General features: G+C 47.1%; 1 long non-coding RNA gene and 1 other non-coding gene across 2 annotated transcripts; both read left to right on the top strand.

Annotated features, from left to right (window-relative positions):
• The first annotated feature begins 272 nt into the window (after positions 1-272).
• LOC144581197 (uncharacterized) lies at positions 273-4251 on the top strand. The gene is made up of 2 exons (XR_013531750.1): positions 273-523; positions 2865-4251. It is a non-coding gene; the product is annotated as an uncharacterized LOC144581197 (long non-coding RNA).
• An 8440-nt stretch (positions 4252-12691) lies between these two features.
• On the top strand, positions 12692-12798 carry LOC118150744 (U6 spliceosomal RNA). Its single transcript, XR_004738894.1, has one exon. It is a non-coding gene; the product is annotated as a U6 spliceosomal RNA (small nuclear RNA).
• The last annotated feature ends 1615 nt before the right edge of the window (positions 12799-14413 follow it).

Raw genomic sequence — 14413 nt, 5'->3', positions numbered from 1 at the left:
AGGTTTTGGGGTACATGTGAAGAACATGCAAGATAGTTGCATAGGTACTGTTTGGAAAACTCTGCCCCTACCGCAAAATCTCTCTCTCTTTCCCTCCCCCACAAAGAGGCTCCCTTATCTCTCACTTTACATACCGGCCCTAGCCCTCCCGCCGCCCAGCTTCCCGCCCAGCAGTTCAAACTGACCAACAGTTGCCCACCACCTCGGCTTTTGGCTTCCCCACCCCCCAGCCCTTCAGCCCCCTATAAAACAACCCTGCCCCTCTGAGCAGCGCGGCCATTTTTCCTTTTCGTCCCGGCTGGCCTGCCCGGAGGCTCTTTCCTCTCAATAAAGCCTGAACTTAAGGAATTTCCTCTAGCCTGCGGTCCGGTTTCTTTCCCAATGAGCTCAGTCTTCCTGCAGAGGGTAGGTCGGACAAATGGTGCCAGAAACCCGGGACGGGAGCTGGAGCCATTGGCCTGGCCACGGCCCCCCTCCCCTACCTACCCAACACTGGCCCTGCCACCTCCACGTTCCGATTAAGGTAAGCCAAGTTTTTCTTGCTTTGCCTTCCCCCACTTCCCGTCTCCTCTTCCTACGGCATGGTGCAGTTGCTCCCTCTCCGGCGTTCCGCACGGACTCCTTGCCTAGTCTCGGCCGAGCCAAGGTAGTCTTCCATTCCGGCTCCAGGAGCCTTCCGAGGGACAGCCGCCAGACGGGGGACGCCCCTCTGACCGCTTCCCTTTCCGTACTTAATTGTACTCCGGGGAATTTGCAACGAACGGGGACGCCTTTTCGTTGCATCTGCCCATCCGCGCCGGAGAGTCTGTAGCTGAACCTGCCATGGGAAATTCGGAGTCCAAAATACCTCTGAGCACCCCCCTTGGGTGCTTGCTGCGAATTTTACCAAATTGGGATATTCCCAAACCCTCAGAAAGAAAAAGCTTATCTTCCTGTCTCAGGTGGCTTGGCCCCAATACAAACTCGGTAACCAGTCACATTGGCCCCCGACTGGCACTTTTGATTTCAACACCCTCCAAGATCTCGACGATTTTTGTCGCCGCATGGGCAAGGACAATGAAATTCCTTACGTCCAGGCTTTTTGGGACCTCCGTACCCACCCCGACCTATGTTCTTCCTGCTCCACCTACCAAATCCTCTTATCTCGAACCCCCCGTAAATCTTCCTCCACTACCTCTCCCCCTCCCTACTCCTCACCGGAGGATCTGCCTGAACATCTGTCCTCTCCTGCCAATCTCAGCAACCAGTCGCCATCAACGGCACGCCCTTCCCCCACTCCCTCTGCACCTCCTACCTCAGAGGCCATGCCTCGCTCTCCCTCTACTCCCTCCGAGCCCCCTCCCTCAGAGGCCGCACTTCCTCTTGCCTCTCTGGTGGCAGCCCACACCCGCTCCCACCAGCCAGCTATCCTGGCCCCACTCCGAGAAGTGGCAGGCGCAGAAGGTTTAATCAGGGTCCATGTTCCTTTCTCACTCCAAGACCTGTCCCAAATTGAGACACGTTTAGGATCCTTCTCAGCCAACCCGTCCACATATATTAAAGAATTCCAATACCTCACTCAAGCATAAGAAGCCCTAGTCTGGTATACTCGACTAGACCCAGCCTCCCAAAATGGGGCCACTGTATTAGCCTCCCATTTTATCTCCCAATCAGCACCCGACATAAGAAAGAAACTAAAGAAAGCAGAAGAGGGGCCAGAGACTCCCATCCAAGACCTGGTAAAAATGGCCTTTAAAGTATTCAATGCCAGGGAAGATGCGGCTGAGGCTGCCCGCCAAACTCGCATGAAGCAGAAGGCTGCCCTCCAGACCCAAGCCCTAGTGGCGGCTCTAAGGCCGGCAGGGAACCAGAAGCCCAAGGCCGAAACCCATGCCCCTCCAGGGGCATGTTTCAAATGTGGAAAGGAAGGACACTGGTCCCGAGCCTGTCCACAACCATGGCCACCAACTAAGCCTTGCCCTATCTGTCAGCTCCCGGGACACTGGAAGTCAGACTGCCCCAGCTTCCCCAGGGTGCCGGTTCCTCAAAACAGATACACTGGCGTTACGCAGCCGGCGGTCACCCTCGGTAGGGAGGAGCCTGCTTGCCAGGAGCCGACCTCCGAGGGAACTCCATTCCCCAGGCTATTAGGGCTGCTAGATGACTAGCGGGGCCCTGGCTTTCCGACTCCGGTTACCCTTGCCGAGCCTAGGGTCACAAGACATGGGGGCTACCTCCTCCGCTCTTCCTTCTTATTCTGGCCGTCTCACCCCTTCCCAGGTCTCGGTCATGGGAATCGATGGGACCCCGAGTATCCCCTACCAAACCCCACCACTCATGTGCTCATATAACTCCACTCCATTCACCCACTCCTTTTTAGTAATCCCCACCTGCCCAGTTCCCCTTCTGGGGCGAGACATCCTTTCAAAGCTGAAGGCCGTCATAACCTTCCCCACCGCCAGCCCACATAGCCTTTTCTCCTAGCCCTCAATACTCTGCCTCGGAACTCCAGGCCCTCCAGTCTACCCCCGGGGTACGGTTCAAGGATGACTGGGCCTTCAAGCATAACCTCCTCATCCTCCCTGAAAAGCAAAGGTACCAGATAATCCAAGACATCCACAATTCACTCTACATTGGGCCTAAAGCCTTATACCGATTCCTCAACCCACTTTTTCACCCTCACCATCTCCTCAGTACCATACAGGAAGTCCAGTCCTCATGTACTGTCTGCGCGAAAACTAATTCCCAGGGTTCCTATCATCCCCGGCGCCAGCTTCATCAGCTAAGCGGGTTCCTACCTGTCCAAGACTGGCAAATTGATTTCACCTATATGCCAAAGCACAAACAGTACCGGTATCTGCTAACCATTGTTGACACTTTTTCAGGCTGGATTGAAGCTTACCCCACAGCCTCTGAGTCTGCCGGGACAGTAGCCACTCATCTCATTCAAGACATCATCCCACGCTTTGGACTCCCGGCTACCATACAGTCAGACAACGGCCTAGCCTTTATCTCCAAAGTCACTAATGCCGTTTCTACCTCTCTAGGAATTCAGTAGAAGCTACATGCCGCCTACCATCCCCAGTCCTCTGGTAAGGTAGAACGGGCCAATGGCCTAATAAAGGAGCATCTGACCAAGCTCATGCTTGAGCTCCGCCAATCCTGGGTAACCTTACTTCCTATCGCCCTCACCAGAGTAAGAGCAAGCCCCCAGGGCCCATCACAGCTTAGCCCATTTGAGCTGCTGTATGGTTGCCCCTTCCTGCTTTCAACTCCCCCACCGCCAGAGACTACTCCTCTAGACAGCTACCTCCCCTACTTTACTCAGGATTAGGAGGAGGGGCACTAGTCCACTCTCACCTGGCCATAGCCCGACTGACCTCACAACTCCAAGCGGCTATTGATGACTCTACTGAGTCTTTAGCATCACTCCAACGACAGATCACCTCAGTTGCCCAAGTTGCCTTGCAGAACTGAAGAGCCCTAGACCTGCTCACTGCTGAACGAGGAGGGACCTGTATCTTCCTACAAGAAGAGTGCTGTTACTACATCAGTGAATCCGGCCTAGTAGAAACCCGAATCGAGAGCCTCCAGAAACTCGAAACTAACCTCTAGAGTCAGAAGTTCTCGGCTGAAGCCACAGCGTGGTGGTCTTCCTCTATGTATACCCTCTTGTCCCCATTGCTTGGGCCCCTAGTAGCTGTTTGCCTAATCTTACTTATTGCTCCTTGCTTTCTACAGTTCCTACAGCGGCGCTTTCAAGAACTGACTCGAGTCACCATCCACCAGATGCTGCTCCAACCCTACCCTGAACGAGTGCAAGAAATAGACCTCTCCCCGACCATCCAGGCTCCTTAGGAAAAGAAACCTCTTCAGAACCCCCCCCCCGTCGACCCTTGTCAGCAGGAAGTAGCCAGAGAGACAACCGACGCCCCTGACCCCCTCTTTTTCTTTTCTTTAAGGAGTCGGGAATGTTTGGAAAACTCTGCCCCTACCGCAAAATCTCTCTCTCTTTCCCTCCCCCACAAAGAGGCTCCCTTATCTCTCACTTTACATACCGGCCCTAGCCCTCCCGCCGCCCAGCTTCCCGCCCAGCAGTTCAAACTGACCAACAGTTGCCCACCACCTCGGCTTTTGGCTTCCCCACCCCCCAGCCCTTCAGCCCCCTATAAAACAAACCTGCCCCTCTGAGCAGCGCGGCCATTTTTCCTTTTCGTCCCAGCTGGCCTGCCTGGAGGCTCTTTCCTCTCAATAAAGCCTGAACTTAAGGAATTTCCTCTAGCCTGCGGTCCGGTTTCTTTCCCAATGAGCTCAGTCTTCCCGCAGAGGGTAGGTCGGACAGGTACACACGTGGCAGTGTGATTTGCTGCCTTCCTCCCCTTCACCTATATCTGGCTTTCTCCCCATGCTATCTCTCCCCAACTCCCCACCCCCCGCTGTCCCACCCCTATTCCCCCCAACAGACCCCAGTGTGTAGTGCTCCTACTTTCTTACACAGTTACATCTTACACATCGTCACATTTTTTCCCCTGCCATGTAAATCCATAGTTTTAGTGGGTCAGGGAGATGGGTTTGAGACTGAGCTCCCATCTTCTAGACTGCAGCATGCAATTAAAGCCTTCCTTGGCAATAATTGTTGTATCAGTGATTGGCTTTCTGTGCAGTGGACAACAGGAGCTAGACCAAACCCCTGGTGTTTCAGTAACACAAGCATTTTCTATATCTTAAGAAGAATGGAATTGTACATTTATTTGAGACTTCGTTCTGAAAAAAAAATTGCCTGAAGTTTTCTGCACAAGGGGACGGGCAGTCATGGGCTATCACTTCTGAACATATACAGTTAAGCAAGTTTTTTTTTGTAGAGATGGGGTTTCACCATCTTGGCCAGGCTGAGTCTTAAACTTCTGACCTTGTGATCCACCCACCTCAGCCTCCCAAAGTGCTGGGATTACAGGCATGAGCCACCATGCCCAGCCTACAGTTAAGCAAGTTTAAGCATGCCAGCTTAAAAGTACCACTGGTAGACCTGGCACAGTGGCTTACACCTGTAATCCCAAGCAGGAGGCATGGAGGCCAAAGTGGGAGGATTGCTTGAGGCCAGGAGTTTGAGGCCAGACTGAGCAACAAAGGGAGACCCCCATCTCTGCAAAAAAAAAAATTAGCTGGGTGTGGTGGTATGTGCTTTAGTCCCAGCTACTTGGAATGCTGAGGTAGGTTGGAAGGCTAAGGCAGGAGGATCCCTTGAGTCTAGGAGTTCAGGGCAGCAGTGAGCTATGATCATGCCACTCCACTCCAGCCTGGGTGACAGAGTACAATCCTGCCTCTAAAAAAAAAAATTAATAATAAAATACCACTGGTCAAAGTGAATTCTGGTGACGTAATCATGTGTAACTTAGTTCTTATTGATTTTTTATTTGGGGGTTTTACTTCAAAGACTAGGAACTTGTTTAGGTGTGTGTAACCAGCTTAAACTAGAATTGGCTTCTTAAAATGTAGTTTAAGTATTTCCAATGCTGAATTTCACGTATTTAGGAACGTTACTGATTCTAAATATGTATCTAGATGCTGGTGTTACTCCAAATGCCAACATTAAAAATGTGTTTTGAAGAGTTATACAGAGAACATTAACATTTATATAATCACCCCAATTTTGCAAATAAGGAAACTGAAGTTACAAGAGGCAAACTGGCCCAAGGTCACACACAGCTGGTAACTGTCAAAATGAAGTTTTAACCCAGGTCTGAATGCCTCTTACCTATGCTCTTAACCACTGCATAGCAGTATAGTTTACCTGCCTCTTGCAATGGACATTTGGGAAAACATTACAACTGGATTATACAGCTGGTCACTTTTGAAATACAAAATCACATGAGCTGAAGCGGAGTATAATTATATAGAAGCTACATCTTAAGTATATGTTATTGCAGAATCTCCCCTTGCCATGGCTTGCTCATCCCAATCATTGAACTCGTCTGTGCCTCTGTGAGGAAACATTCCCAGAAGTGCTGTGACGCACATGCTTACCTTAAAATCTTGTGGTTTGGCTATGCATGATGGCTCATGCCTGTAATCCCAGTACTTTGGAAGGTGGAGGTGGATGGATCACTTGGGTCAGGAGTTCAAGAACATCCTGGCCAACATGGTGAAACCCCCGTCTCTACTAAAATACAAAAATTAGCCAGGTGTGATGGAGGCTGAGGCAGGAGAATTGCTTGCACCCAGGAGGCGGAGGTTGCAGTGAGCCAAGATGGTGCCATTGCACTCTAGCCTGGGCAACAAAAACTAAAGTCTGTCTCAAAAAAAAAACAAACTTGTATATTATTAGTTTGGTCTGCCTTCCAAGTTTGCCCATGAAGAAAGGACATAAGTAGGTGAGTGTGATAAGATACATCTTGGACACTTAATGAAATTTTAGTGTTGCCCTTTGGCATATTCCCCCAACAGGGTGTTTCAAAAGTCTTAGTCCAATTTTAAGTTTTAAGTATGTTTCATTGAGCACCTACTGGATTACTAGATAGAAAATTCCAGATTAACCTGGTGGGCCTGCCATTTATGAGAAGCCAAGGAGCTAAGTATGAAGGACAGGGCCACATACTTTGGAAAGGAACACAGGAAGTACAGACTTTGGAAAGGAACAGAGTGGAAGGATGGAGATAGTGAGATAGTAGAAAGCTACTCAGGGCACGATGCGGGATCTCCCCCGTAATACTTAAGAATTGCAGTAAAATTGCCGGGAGCGGTGACTCATGCCTGTAATCCCAGCACTTTGGGAGGCTGAGGTAGGTAGATCACGAGGTCAAGAGATAGAGACCATCCTGGCCAACATGGTGAAACACCGTCTCTACTAAAAAACACAAAAATTAGCTGGGCATGGTGGCACATACCTGTAGTTCCAGCTACTCAGGAGGCTGAGGCAGGAGAATTGCTTGAATCCAGGAGGCAGAGATTGCAGTGAGCCGAGATTGCGCCATTGCACTCCAGCCTGGCACCTGGCGACAGAGCAATAATCTGTCTTAAAAAAAAGAATTGCAGTAAAATTGAGAAATTTAGAAAATGCTGATTGTATCTGGATTTCTTGTGGAAAATAGCAAAATGCATCAGGGTTTGGTACAGGACAGGGTGAAAAGAGCATGCACAAATGTCCAAGCGCATGGAGACACCAAGTATGCAGAATAGCCTGGAAATCCCTGGAGGATGCTGAGATAGGAGCTGCAATTGAGGGTGACCTAAGACGGTATCTGGGCTACATCATTACATAGGATAGACTCCCTTGATTTTTTGTTTTGGTTTGGGGTTTTTGTTTGTTTGTTTCCCCTTGATAGTTTTTCTTAAAGACCTTATTGTTTTAGAGCAGTTGTAGGTTCACAGCAAAACTGAGAGGAATGTACAAAGATATCCCATTTAGCCCCTGCCCCCCCACATACGCACAGCCTCCCTCATTATCAACAGCTTCTTGAATTTTTACAACAAAGTTGACTAATCTCAGTGGCCATGGCCTTTATTTCATTCTTCATCAAGTCCCAGCTTCTTCATAATACAAACATATATATGAGTGCCGTCTGTGTTCTAGTCGCTTTACAGACACGCGTTATTTCCTCTACTCAGGCTACCTTATGAAGGAAAGTTTCACAGATGAAGGCTCTGAGCTCAGAGATTTTTTTTTTCTTTTTAGATGGAATCTCGCTCTGTCGCCCAGGCTGGAGTGCAGTGGCGCGATCTTGGCTCACTGCAACCTCCACCTCCCAGATTCAAGCAATTCTCATGCCTCCCGTGTAGCGGGGATCATAGGCATGTGCCACCATGCCCGGCTAACTTTTTGTATTTTTAGTAGAGAAGGGATTTGCCATGTTGCATAGGCTTCAGCTCAATTTAAGCAACTTACCCCAGTTTCTCCAGCTCATGACTGTTTCTTCCAGTGAACCACACTGCCTCACAGGCCTCATTCCATGGTTGTTTTCTAGATTCACAAGGAATTCCTTAGTTTTCTTTCTTTCCCCTTAATACTATGCCTTGTACTGGGAACTTTCTCCTTGTCTTGGTCATCTTTCTCTAGCATGGTGAATAGATGATAGCCTTGCGTAACAGTGTTGTAACCTGACAGGTACAGAGAGCACAGGTACCCTGGTTGCTACTACAGAAGCTGAAAAACCATCTTTAGCTCTTCCCACAGGCTCACTAAGTCATAGGGCTTTTGGCATCCCTGAAACCACCCAAGCTCTGGAGCATGGAAAATGCTCCCACTATTTAAAGACTAAAACAAAGTCGTTCATACGTAGTGTTGACATCTAGCAGGCAATTCAAGTGTTCTTGATTTTTTTTTTAAACATTTTTTTAAAAAATGTTCATTTTTATTTATATGGGTCATGGGGTAGGATTTACATGGGTCATGGGGTAGGATTTACATGGGTCATGAGGTAGGAGTGATGAGAAATACAGGACAGTTTCTCTGTGGTTTGGTTCTTATAAGCTTGGACAAGGAATTAAGACAGGAGAAAGGCTAGTTCCAGGACCTTGAACAGAAATTTCTGGCCAGGCCTGCCACAAACTCGTTCTAGTCCAGCAACTTCATTGTATGAAGTGAATTTCAAGGCCCAGGAAGAAGAAAGGATTTGCCTGATGTCATACAGCTAACTAATGCAACCACGGAAATCAGTTCCTACTTTTACAAAAAGTGCTCTGGGCAACTAAAATGTGTCTCTATTGTCTGCTCTTGCCACTGAATGACTGCAATTATGATTCCTGTTCCTCAATTTTTTTCCAAACTGAGCTATGGCAAGAAAGAACAGGAGACGAGCTCTGGGCAAAGGCTACCAAAATTGACTGGAAATGAAATATGTCTGAACAGTCTAGGATTAAAGGTGTGATTTTTAATACCTTTTTATGGCTGGATTGACCATATGTCTGGATTGTCAGCTAATGAGAATGCAGCTGAAGCCTTGTTGGTGTCCAACCCTGTTTTAGCCACATCTTTTGGTCTCCAGCCCTTGCCTCAAGATAATGGGAGAACTAAGCAATATTCCCCACTCCTCTCATAAGGGCCTTCTCAAACTCACCTCAGCTCAAAAATAGCACACCTATATAAAGGCTATGAACAGTAGCCACTCACTGAGTCCGAGTCCTAAGACTGCCAGTGCCCATGCCTAGCGGACTCTGCATCTATCCTGAAGTAACTAACATAGGCTTTACCAAAAGGGAGATCATTCACTATTTTTGTTTGTTTTGAGATGAACTCTTGCTCTGTTTCCCAGGCTGGAGTGCAGTGGTGAAATCTCGGCTCACTGCAACCTTCATCTCCTGGGTTCAAGCAATTCTCATGCCTCAGCCTTTCAAGTAGTTGGGACTACAGGTGCTCACCACCATGCCTGGCTATTTTTCTTTGTAGTTTTTGTCAAGATGGGGTTTCACCATGTTGGCCAAGCTGGTCTCAAACTCCTGACCCCAAGTGATCCACCTGCCTCAGCCTCTCAAAGTGCTGGGATTACAGGCGTGAGCCACCACAATCCTCCCCATTCACTCTAACAAATATTTCCTGATGGATGACTCTGTGCATGACAGGAGGCTAGGACTTAAGGGTGGATACACAGTTGAAGAATGACTGCCCTCAATAACCTTCCAGTCAACTAGGTGAGGTGCAGAGTAAACAGACAATTTCACCTTTGCATCCCGTGGGCCTCATAATGTGATAAGCTCAAGTCCAGTTCTCACCGCTTAAGAGACAAACAGGAAAACAATGACAGCACTGTGCTTAAGAGCTATGAAAGAGGTCTGCCCAGGGAGCTGGGAGAGCTCTGGAGAGAGGGATCTAGTAGGAGCACTGGTTGGATAAAGCCACTGTGGCACTAAGAAATTTCTGAAACAGGCCGGGCACTGTGGCTCATGCCTGTAATTCCAGCACTTTGGGAAGCCGAGGCAGGCAGATCACAAGATCAGGAGTTCAAGACCAGCCTGACCAACATGGTGAAAACCTATCTCTACTAAAAATACAAAAACCAGCCAGGCATGGTGGCGTGTGCCTGTAATCCCAGCTACTCGGGAGACTGAGGCAGGAGAATCGCTTGAATCCAGGAGATAAAGGTAGCAGTGAGCCAAGATCGAGCCATTGCACTTCAGCCTTGGGTGACAGAGCAAGACTCTGATCTCAAAAAAAAAAAAAAAAAAAAAAGGAAATATCTGAAACATCACCAATTAGTTGAGGCAGTAAAGGCCCCTGTGTTACACTTTGACTTCAAATGGTAAATGATATTATCTGCAAATCACATAGCTCCTCAAACCAGTTCTAAGAGCTTGGGGCAAAGACAAGGAAATTCCAGGGGAAGGTCTTGTACATACTAGCTGCAGGCACAATTGTGAGGGAAGTTTGTCTGGCCCTGCTGCAGCTTCCTTCCAAGCTCCGTTCCATAGTTTTGATTGCTCCTTATCTGAAAGGCCTTGCCCAGAAATAATCCTAACGAATCCATTCTGATACATGAATGACTTGTAGAGTCATTTATACACTTTATCTCCCAGATGAGTATTTCTCAGATTTGCCGTAGGGTAAGAATCACCTGGTCTCTTGACTGGGTGTGGTGGCTCACTCCTATAATCCCAGCACTTTAGGAGGCTAAGGCCAGTGGATCACAAGGTCAGTGTGGATCACAAGGTCAGGAGTGTGAGACCAGCATGGCCAATATGGTGAAACCCCAACTCTACTAAAAATACAAAAGTTAGCCAGGCATGGTGGCAGGCGCCTGTAGTCCCAGCTACATGTGAGGCTGAGGCAGGAGAAACACTTGAACCTGAGAAGCAGAGGTTGCAGTGAGCTGAGATCGTGCTACTGCACTCCAGCCTGGGCGACAGAGCAAGATTCTGTCTCAAAAAAGAAAAGAAAAAAAGAATCAGCTGGTCTCATTCCTAATTATACTGTTAATCTTATCTTTCTCCTGGAAATTAGTACTCAGCAGGACTGGGATAGGATCTTGGAATCTGTTTTTAACAAGGGCTCCAGGCAATTCACATCCTCGACAGATTTGGGAAACCATGATTAGAAGCATTATTCCTAGTCATTTGCAATAAAGCCTTTGATTCTCAAAATTGTCATCTGAAACACTCATGCCTAAGTAGTACAGTGTCAAGATTTTTAAAAACATAATAATAAAACAGAACTTAGTTTGAAGAACATCTTGTGGTTTACATTATTACCAATGCCACTGGTCCCTTGTCTATTAAGAACCAGACTGAACAGCAGGAGGTGAGGCATGGATGGGCAAGCATTACCACCGGAGCTCCACCTCCTGTCAGATCAGTGGCAGCATTAGATTCTCACAGGAGTGCAAACTCAACTGTGAACTGCACATGGGAGGGATCTAGGTTGCACACTCCTTATGAGAATCTAATGCCTGATGATCTGAGGTGGAGCAGTTTCATCCCAAAACCATCCCCACCCCCATCCATGGAAAAATTGACTTCCACGAAACCAGTCAGTGGTGCCAAAAAAGGTTGGGGACCACTGACCTATTCCATGTACATTACCACATTAGAACCTCCTAAGAGCCTGGTAAACTGTGTAGGCCAAGGATTCTTGTCTCCATTTTAGAAATGAGGAAACCCTGCTGGAGTGTCACTTGTGATATAATTGGAAAGAAAGCAAATGTATCTTAAATGATGCAAGAACAACACAAAGCAAGATGCCCATTTTTGCAAAAGAAGAAATCTTCCAATTTATAAGATCTGAAGGGATGTCGAGCCCAAGGGTAATCTAAAGCAAACAGGAGTCAGAAGCCTCCTAGAGGTGACAGATATGTCTCCTTTTGGAAATTCAATTGTTTTTTTTGGCACCACACAATTTTTCTATACTGGTTTCTTACATGAGCTGTACCAGTTACATTTTCCACAACCACATGTTATACTACAAACCAGTCTGACCTGCAAGGGAAGTACAAGCCTTGGTCATTTTGCAATGCCCTGCTGCCTAACCAGTTTGTGTTTGCAAAAGCAACACGTGGCCAGGTCAAGTTGGTGATGTCCTAGGGAAGGGTGTGTGGTTGTTGTATGAGGCCTTGCCTAGGATCCTTTCTGGGCCTACTTGGCTTCAGATGCAGTGGAGACGAAGGGTTTTATTTCATCAAATGGTATTAATGTCATTTCCGGATTAGGCATTGTGCTGGCAGCCTGAAGAATTCATAGTCTAGGTAGAAGAGAAAGGAAGATATACACATGACTAGTGATTACCCAAGTTAAGAAGAATTGCAAAGCAGACTAAGCAACATTCTATGGTGATGGAGCAGGAGTTAATAGTTCTCAAACTAACCTGGAAGGTTATTGGAGGAAGGAGCATTTCCATTGGGCCTGGAAAGATAAATAGGTATTCCAAAGACAGAGAAAGGCATTATAAATTGAGGAGATCTGTGAACAAAGGTATCAGAGGCATGAGCCTAAGGAAGATCTACTGGCAGCTTGGGTGGGGCAACTGGGGAGAATTCTTTGGGCCTTTTTCTTATGGAGAGGGGATCAGTCAACACTTCACCTTACTCTTCCTCTGAACATCATTACAATTTAATTTTGAAAACTGTATCTTTAATTATACTCCAAGGAGCCGATGAAAGTTACTGACAGTGTGGCCTCCTTTCAAGGAAGAGTATTTGCTGTAGCCAGTGCCAGTTGATTTGTCCCAGATCCTGCTGGGACAAATCAGACATGGATGTCCAAATGTATTGGGCTAGAGTGTAGGATTGCAGTGCTTGCTTTGGCAGTACATACACTACAAATGGAACAACACAGAGAAGGCTAGCATGGCCCCTGCACAAGGATGACACACAGATGCATGAAGCATTCCATATTTTTTTAAAAAAGAAGAAGAGGATTGCAGAGATCCTTAGCAAAAAGAACAAAGCTGGAGGCATCACACTGCCTTACTTCAGAATACACTTTGGTTACAAAGCCATAGTAACCAAAACAGCATGCTACCAGCATAAATACAGACCCATAGACAAATGAAACAGAATGGAGAACGCTGGAAAAAGTCCATGCATTTACCGCCAATTCATTTTTGAAAAAAGGTGCCAAGAACATACCTCGGGGAAAGGACACCCTCTTCAACAAATGGTGCTAGGAAAACTGGATAAGCATATGCAGAAAAATGAAGCTAGACCTCTGTTTCTCACCATATAAAAAAGTCAAATAAAAATAAAGACTTAAATCTAAGACCTGAAACTAGAAACTACTAAAAAAACATTGGAGGCCAGGTGCAGTGCCTCATGCCTGTAATTCCAGCACTTTGGGAGGCTAAGGTGGGTGGATCACCTGACATCAGGAGTTCAATACCAGCTTGACCAACATGGCGAAACCCTATCTCTACTAAAAAGAAAATACAAAAATTAGTCAGGCATGGTGGCAGGCACCTGTAATCCCAGCTACTCGGGAGGCTGAGGCGGGAGAATCACTTGAACCTGGGAGGTGGAGGTGGAGGTGAGCCGAGATTGCACCATTGCACTCCCAGCCTGGTGACCAAGGACAGAGCAAGACTGTGTCTCAAAAATTGAAGAAGAAAAAGAAGGAGAAGGAGAAGGAGGAGAAGAAGGAGAAGAAGAAGGAGAACATATTGGAGAAATGCTTCAGGGCAAATATTTTTTTGAGTAAGACTGCAAAAGCACAGACAACAAAAGCAAAAATAGATTAATGGGATTACATCAAGCTTAAGAGCTTCTGTACAGCAAAGCAAACATTCAACAAAGGGAAGAGACAATCTACAGAATGGGAGAAAATATTTGTACCCATTAATCAACCTGTCTTCAATGCCCCCTTCTCCCCTCCCCATGCCCAGACTCTAATAACTGCCACTCTACTATCTATCTTTATGAGATCCACGTTTTTACTCCCACAATGAGTAAATTTCAATATTTGTTTTTCTGTCTTTGGCTTATTTCACTTAAGATAATGACCTCCAGGCCAGAGTTGGTGGCATCTCAGCACTTTGGGAGGCCAAGGCGGGCGGATCACTTGAGGCCAGGAGTTCGAGATGGGGAAACCCCGTCTTTACTGAAAATACAAAAATCAGCCATGAGTGCATGCACCTATAGTCCCAGCTACTCGGGAGGCTGAGGTGGGAAGATGACTTGAGCCCAAAAGGTTGAGGCTGCAGTGAGCCAAGATCGCAAATATCTTTTCTCATTTGGTAGATTGTTTCTTCTCTTTATTAAGTGTTTCCTTTACTGTACAGAAGCTCTTTAGCTTGATGTAATCCCATTTGTCTATTTCTGCTTTTGTTGTCTGTGCTTCTGCAGTCTTACCCCAAAAATATTTGCACTATCCTGAAGCGCGATCTTGGCTCACTGCACCTCCAAATCCCTGGTTCAAGGGATTCTCCTGCCTCAGCCTCCTGAATAGCTGGCATTACAGGTGCATGCCACCACGCCCAGCTAATTTTTGTAGTCTTAGTAGAGACAGGGTTTCACCATGT

The sequence above is a fragment of the Callithrix jacchus genome, chromosome X (assembly GCF_049354715.1).
Source record: "Callithrix jacchus isolate 240 chromosome X, calJac240_pri, whole genome shotgun sequence".
NCBI classification, from domain to species: Eukaryota; Metazoa; Chordata; class Mammalia; order Primates; family Cebidae; genus Callithrix; species Callithrix jacchus.
The sequence above is the reverse complement of the archived record's forward strand: the minus strand, read 5'-3'. Positions and strand labels throughout refer to the sequence as shown.